This window comes from Enhydra lutris, unplaced genomic scaffold (assembly GCF_002288905.1).
Source record: "Enhydra lutris kenyoni isolate GAN:26980312 unplaced genomic scaffold, ASM228890v2 scaffoldscaffold72, whole genome shotgun sequence".
In the NCBI taxonomy this organism is placed as follows: domain Eukaryota; kingdom Metazoa; phylum Chordata; class Mammalia; order Carnivora; family Mustelidae; genus Enhydra; species Enhydra lutris.
Window position 1 is genome coordinate 1797158 of NW_019154156.1, and position 8569 is coordinate 1805726.

Here is an 8569-nt window from a genome sequence, read left to right on the forward strand (position 1 = left end):
ATCATGATCCTAGGGTCCTGGGATAGAGCCCCACATCGGGCTCTCTGCTCAGCAGGGAGCCTGCTTCCTCCTCTCTCTCTCTGCCTGCTTCTCTGCCTACTTCTGATCTCTGTCAAATAAATAAATAAAATCTTTAAAAAAAATGATTATTTCTTCAGGTCCAATATATAAATTGTTAAGGAGATAAGTCAGTCCTTTGGGATATCTTAATGATGACTGAGCTCCTATACCATGATTGAGCTGGCCAATTCCTTTTCTTGAGATAATCTGATTTTTAATCTTTTTTTCTAGTTACAGCCCATAGCTGGTTTGTATTTTGATATGTGATTAACAGCTATAATGCATTAGTTTTTAAGTCCACCTCTGAGTTTTAAAACAGCATAATTATCCCAAGACAGAACTACAAGGGGCTGCCAGAATAGAATTTGTGTGTTGTATACATTTCCATCACTTCATTTTTTCAGAGTACAAGCAATGGAAGGCTCACAGAGCAAACCTCAAACAATGATACATTGTTCAAATTCAGGAATTAGGGTGTACTACTTTTCCTTCCTATTATTCTAAAAAAAAATAGCAAAAATTTTGATAACGTTATTTGGGGGCAAATTCATGTACGTAAAATAAAAATACTCTTCCGAAAGGACAAAATATCTAAGTGAAACTTGAAGAAGTGGAAAAATGCCTTTGCATATTTCAGTTAGATGCGGTATTAATAACAGCATGATACCAAAGCATGCAGATATATTGGGAAGATATTCAGTAAAGATTAACCATCTCTATGATTGTAATTCTAAGAATATAGAAGAGCTCAAGAAATAAATGTTTAATGTCTAATCCGAATTTGATATTAACTAAGTACAGCAACGTAGTCTCCCACCACATTTCTTAAATTCTTCCACATTACTAGAAAGTAACGTCCCACTACATTAAAAGAACAAAATAAAAACTGGTTTAATTGACTTTAATTTTTGTATGCATCTGTGAAGTTGCATGTAATTTTTATACAAATAGGAGAGAAACTGTTACTGCTAATACAAGTTTCTACTGTCTGCTGTATACTTCACCTGGGACTATGGACTGTGTTGAAACTTCCAATGTTTGAAGATCTGCTTCTTTGCCCTTCGAACTGTAAGTCACTTTTGTCCCAAAATATTGTTTGCTGCATTCTGATTGATCTGTGTGCTTTTGCACCTTCCCCAGGATTCCACAGCTATGCCACATTGCTTAAACCATGCAGAGTGAGCACAAATATTTGATAAGCAAAGGTGATTTTTCCAAGTCTTTGCAGGGGAAGAAATGGCATTGTTGCTATCGCATGATTTTAATATGTTTTATAGTGATGGTTAAATTAAAACAAAACAAAACAAAACAAATCAAGCTTGGCAAGGAAGCCAGAAAAAAATAATTAAGGACAATTCTATGTCTTGGTACATTTATAAATTAGGATTACCTTAGCTGGGTCTCTGTAATCATTAGTAGTAATATGCTTATTAACTTGTTAGTTTAATACATATGGCATCAAAGTAAAATCAAATGATGGAATCAAGCAAAATCACAAAATGATCGTTTTCTCTCTTTACCCTAAGCTGAGCAAGGAACCTTTCCAAGCAGTGTGAACTCATTGGCTTCCCCATAACACTACCGAGCTCACGCTGCCATATAACTGGGAATCAGAGAGGTGAGGTCATTTCATCACTCCTTGCAAAAAAATGCAAAACGTCTGCTAAAATCTGACTTCATTTGATTTACTCTCCAAGACTGTTTTTTATTAAATATGTTTGACTGCTATCTCTAATTAAATGTAGAATTAATTTTGGCAAACTAACCACAGATGCAGTTTATGTTCAATTTTATCAGACAGATTTATTTATAAGCTGTCAACTTCTTGAAAGACTTCATTTTGGAGCAGTTTTAAATTGCTAACAGTAGCTGTAAATGGAGCTACTGTTCTCTGGAACACTAAAGGAAAAGTATGCTATAAATGTCCGTTCCATCTGTGAGGAATCATAAAACAATCACATTCCTTTATTTTTTTTTTCCTCCGTAGGACCTTTATTAAATTAGTTCAACTCAATTAAAAATAACTTCAAAAACATTTCAGAGCCTTTTGTTTCATGGAATACTTGGAACTCTCTGCACGGAACGTCACCCTTTTAACTAATCCCTTTTAGTAAATGGAGGAGAATAGTGGTATTGTGACTTCAGACAGTGCTTTCAAGGGTCTCTACTGTACCGAATTGAGGTCACTGCAAGACAATGCTCAACACCCAATAGCCATTCAAACATTCTTCACAACTCTATCAAACGTGTCTTTCTTTCTCTCGCCCGCTTTCTCTCATGGCAAACTCAGAGGACAATGGAAAAGCCTCCAGCACCATTTATGGTCACCATATTTGCACATGACAAAGTCTATTCTTCCTGGTTTGCCAACTCCCTGTAAAAAGAATGAACCCTGGGATAGATTTTCCCACCATTACTGTTATTCAAACTTATCTTGTATTTAATGATTTTTGTTGTTGTTGGTAGAGGGCTGCTACATGGCATTGGAGAAGCTGATTTGCTATTTTCGTGCATGTGTAACAAAGCAGAGACTAAATGCAGAATTAAATATGTCACATCATAGCCAGCATATGCATCATGGAGTGTACAATTTAGTACAAAACGGAGACAAATGATGAACTTGGAATTATTATACCTTGTCTTATTGTCTAGCATTACCAGTATTATAAAACTTACTGTTTACCCATGAACCACCACGCCTGTGCCCCACAAGCACTATTTAGTTTTGCTTGGGAGTTTTTATGGCTGTAGCCACAAACAAACAAAATCAATTGCTGTAAATTTTTCTCACCAGGGCTGCTCCTTTCTGAACGAAGGGGAAAAAAAAAAAAAAAAAAAGATGTATCCAGAGCATCGTCCTCCAAACAAACAAGAAAAGCGCATATTTGCAAGCTATATAGTAAAGTTGTTACGATGAAGATTTTGATTTTAATTAAGAATGGGATTTGTAGAACAATTAGTGAGATGTAATATTCTTTGCAAGAAACAGTACCCTTATTGGAAATACCATCTAAAATGGAGTGGGGGCACTTGGAGCTGCACAGAGACTTATTTCTATGGGCTTCTACAGTTAATGAGAAAGAAAATATACACAGAAAATGTAGGTACCTCACCTGAAATGCAGGAACACAAACACTGTTTGCCTTTTCTTTTCCTTCAGTTTTTCTTTTTAATTCAAACCACATATATCTGTGTTGTTGATATTTCAACCAGTTAATCCTCTTATTATTGATATGTTTATAACTTACTTCCTCACATTTATTTTAAATCACTGGATAATAGGAGTATACCTCATCTTAGCTGATGATTTTACAAAGATGTCATAGCATATTTAATGATGATAAGCACAACAAACTCTCTGGTTATTTTGGATATGCTCAGGTGCCCTGACATTAAAAAGAGAGCTTTTTCTTACAATATAGAAAATAATTTGTATAACTGCTTAAATGTTGGAATGACTATTTCCATTACAGCATATAAATTTTCATATGTTGTGAAAACTAAAAATGCATTTATTAATCAAGTGCCTGATAATTTCCCAAGTTTATTCAATTAATTTCTTTTTTTTTTTTAAAGATTTTATTTATTTATTTGTTAGAGAGAGAGAGAGCATGAGCACAGGCAGACAGAGTGGTAGGCAGAGGCAGAGGGAGAAGCAGGCTCCCCGCCGAGCAAGGAGCCCGATGTGGGACTCGATCCCAGGACGCTGGGATCATGACCTGAGCCGAAGGCAGCCGCTTAACCAACTGAGCCACCCAGGTGTCCCTATTCAATTAATTTCATAACAAAATTTTTATTTCGCCTTTCTATAAACAATAAGATTAAATATTCCAAAGTGAATTAAGGGATCTCCTTTCTATAGCAGATGGAAAAAATATTAATAGTATTCACCAGATATTATGTTATGAATAATAAAGCCCAAATATATATAATCACATGTATGTAGTTAAAAACATGTATTGAGCTCAAATTCTTGCAATATTTATTCTACAGGAATAAGCATATGCTATCTGCCAGGCATTGTACCAAACAATGGTAAAGTACAATACACATTGAAGATATCTTAATGCAGTTTATAATATCCCGGAATGACATACGACTAAACTGGTATAATCATTCACACTGTGTGAAGGACTTGGATACACAAATAGGTATAAGAGTTCTTTCATTTTACAAGCTGAAAGTGCAAATTCCCCACGATGGCAGGCAGGCTGGATATAATTTATGGTGGCTATTGAGTTCCCATCTGAAAAGCATCATGGGAAGTGTAGTAGGGCTGAGAACAAGAAACACACAATTTACCTCAGGAAACAAAAGGGAACAGAAACATGTGGATCATAAGGAATATTAGGTGGCCCATTATCTGATTATGCTATTTATATGGAATTAAGGCAAGACAGGTCTGGAAATTTTGGTTGGGGTCAAAGTATAGTTAGTGATCCTTTAGGGCTACCCTTAACTACAACTGATTGGCGTAGGACAGACAGGATAGGGGGTGAGGCTAGAAAAGGAATTCCAAGGCTACTTCAGGATTTGAACTGAGAAGGGATGAGAGTATGGGGTTTTAGCTGTGCCAAAGGGAAGAGGAAGCAGCGTGAAAAAGAGAGGAAGAAAAAAATGTGTGCTTTGGTAGCCAGGTAATGGTAGCTGAGAAGGGGAAAGGAATCCATGTGATCATAAAGGTCTTACACTGGGCTGGCTGTATCTATAAATGGTTGAACCATGTGAAATTGTCAACTAATACATCCAAGTGATATTTGAATAGAGGCAGTAGACAGGGAAGAGAGATCAAAGGAGAATCCTGCTGTTTGTATCTAGATTCAGGAAGCAGAAGGGCGAAGTGGACTCAGTAAAATGGTTCCATAAGAGTCTCCTGTAGAACTAGAATTCACACTTAACTTCCTTAGTGTAACTGAAAACAGTGTTATTAGCTTCAAAATATAACAGATTTCATCTTTCCAAGACCTAAGATTCCTGATTCTTTATTTTGCTCCTTTATTGTCCTTTAATTTAAACCCTATGTGTGACTTTTTTAAAAATGACATTTCATTCTACCTCCTATTTTATTCTATAACTCCAGTGGAAATTCAGAAGGTGTGCATTGTCCTTTAATAGCTGTCCCATTATACATAGTCTTATTACATCACTTACCTTATTATAAATACTAAATCTTAACTATGGCCATCTTTCTCCTCATTGATAAACTTTATAAAATATCAGTGATGCTAAGTGAGTCTTACATATAATCATGGGGATAGCTGCTTTATTCACTTTCCAAATAGCGTGTGGAGGAAGTGTTAACATCACACTTTCATAATGATTTGTGGAAGACAGGCTGACTTCAAAACCCAAAGACCACCTGAAAAAGGAGGGTATGTATTCTTATCTAGCATGATAGTAAAGACAGCAGACCTACCGAGACACCACAGTCTTACCAGGTATCTGGGTTCAAAATAAAAGGGCATCTCCTTCCGATAGACCTTGCCCAGCAAGTAAGAGCATGGCCAGCAAGAGGTGCAAGGGGTTAATGTCAGCTCTGCTCAAGCCTATTCATGTCCTCAACTGGGCACCCTTTTGCCATGTGAAAACTATACAGTTGAGTCTGGGGCTCTGGCTTACTACACGCTAGGAATTCAGTTCCATGCATTCCATATACTTTATCTCCATGAAGTTTCCCAATAGCTCTGAGTCAGGTGCAATTACTGTGCCCATTTTTGAGGTAAACTAATTTGCCTAAGGTCACAGTCAGGGGAAGCATCAAAGTTGCTGGATATGCATTCTGACCTCAAAGCCCTCATTCTTATCCAGAATGAATCCAGTATCATTATGTTAAGCCAAGATTTAAAATTCCACACTTTCACAGAATTATGTTTTGTTAATTATTTGGCTATAATATACATGCATATTAGCAGTTACGGGCTGAATAAGTCCCACGTACACAATATAATCCACTGTCTTTAGGAAATAACTTCGTAATAAATGGGAGAGAGGGGTACCTAGAAAGATATGCCACCAATGGTTTCGAATGTGTCATATATGAATGAAGAAAAAGTTCTCCCATTTTGGAAAAACAAACAAACAAACCTTGTCATTAACAAAAAAGAAAAACTACTATTAATTTTTGGCAAAGAAATTACAAAGGGACTATTATAATGGACAAAGAAATTAATTCTGAAAGCATCCCTCCTTCTGATGCCCTCTTCAAAATTAAAGTTACTGAGCACAATTAAATTAGTAAAAAAAAATTCTGATAAGATAAACAGTGCAAATTACCCACACAGACAAGCAAGCCTATCCTCAAATACAAAAGAAATAGATAAAAAAAAAAAAAAAAAAACCCAAAAACAAAAAACAAAAGAACAAAAAACCCTTAAAATATACTAATAATATTTGACTTGGTACTAAAACACTTCTCACAGCATTTCTCAACTCAAACTAGTTGTGCCAAATCAAAAATTTTCTTTTGGGTAGTTAAGAAAGCCAAGTGTATTCAAAACAATTTTAAAACCGTTTTACCTATTACCGTCTATGTTTCCAAAGGAAGCATTGGCAAACATAATCTGGCTGTTAAGGGAGAGAAAACACTGTACAGTTTTTTCATTGTCAAAATAAACCTTAGTTAAGAAACTCCTGGTTGGAAAGAATTTAAAACCTCTTAAGTATTGGGTAAAATCAGTATACACTGCAGGCTACATACCCTTTGAATGTTTTTCCCTTAAGACATGATTCAAGAAACAGTGGAGAGTGCAGGGCTAAACTCCCCCAGTACTTGCAGAAATGTCCCAAGAATAGAAAATCTATTAGCTTGTTTTTAAAGTAATCTTAAACTCGTAGACTTTGGATTATAGAGTCTTGCAAACAAGAAGTGGAAAGGAGGAAGAGGAAGAGTAAACCTTGGGAAAAATTAGTTTCAAAATATATTAACGGAGCTGGAGGGCAGAAGAAAACTTCAGGAATGTTTTCCCAGGTACTGATATTTCATCCACAAAACCAAGCTTTAAAAATGAAATTATTATTTGATGTTATTATTTCACTTCTAGTAACATCCTCTCTATGGGGTCTGAGTGGCCTAGAAGACCAGGAGAGTCAAAGTATTCAGGAAAACAGTTCTGCCTTACTTTTTCTCTCCCTTTAAATTAGTCACTAGATACAAATCCACAAAGGTTAGTGAGAATTTTCCAACTCAGTGAACACATGAATGTAAAATATAAAAAACGTAATCAAATATTGAAGGTTTAGAATGTGAAATCCATTCATTTCATGAATCATTACTTTTGTCCCGGCAATATTTCAAGAATACTTTTGCAAGTACCAAAGATAGGGTTCCAAGATCTTGAAACAAAAATGACATATAAATACCATGTTTTCACAAAATTTAGAATGACCCATTTTAAAAAATTATTTCAATATACATCTAATGAACTTTGTAACAATGTGTCCTGCATTCATTTCTACACATTGGACACTGCTGGCAGCTACACCACAACCACAGGTTTAAAGAACCAATGACTCTATTCTCTCTTTCTCTCCAGCCCTCTTTCTCCCTCCCTCCCCTCCCATATATATATACATATCGATATGTATATATATACACACACACGTATATATATGTATATGTAAATTTATATGTATATATAAATTTTTAGATTGTTTTCATTATATAATCATTAGAAATAATAATAATTACTGTTCCATATATTACTGAAATTTTAATCATAATTATGAGTGAAATGTATTAATAAGACAAAAGGTTGTATTGTCAAATTTTCAAAGACAGATGTTGTGGTTTAACTGCAACACCTACCCTGTGCACATATTTAATCAGTAATATGAAACAATAAATATTCCTTATCTTTATTACTTATCTTCTCATTTCTGTTTTTACCTATGTGTTTATTAAAGTATATGGAATAAACCCAATCGGGCACTTTGTCTACAAGCATCAGGCAGATTTACTTGGTTACTAGGGTATAAAGGTGTACCTGGGGAGGATGAATTTATTTTATCTTTGATAAAACAATTAAAATGGCAGATTATACACTTTTTATTCCCGCTGAGAGCAAATACTCTGAAAAGTGATTAGGAATGTGACGTATTGGGGAACAACTAACTTCAGGTTAAGGTGTAATGCCCAGATATAAATTCTGAGATCATGTAATTTTCTACTGTAGGTAGTACATTTAGAGCATCTGGAAACAATCACATTCCCCTTTTGTAGGAATCGATTCTTAAATATTTTTCCCCCTTTGGAAATCTTTTCAAAACATAGAAGGGAGTCAGTACTTAAAAATAGATTGCTCTAAATATTTACAGCCCCCCTTTATTCAAACAACAGGCAAAAATAAAAGCATCTCTTGTTTCCCTTCCCTACAAATAGAGCCAACAGGGTCTCCGTGTAATGAAGAGAGAGACAGTGCTCTTCACTCCTCACCATTCTTCCAAATGATATCTCAGAAATGGGCCAAAACGCAGGAAGAGGCACTAACCATTCCCCCCAGGAGAGCTGTGA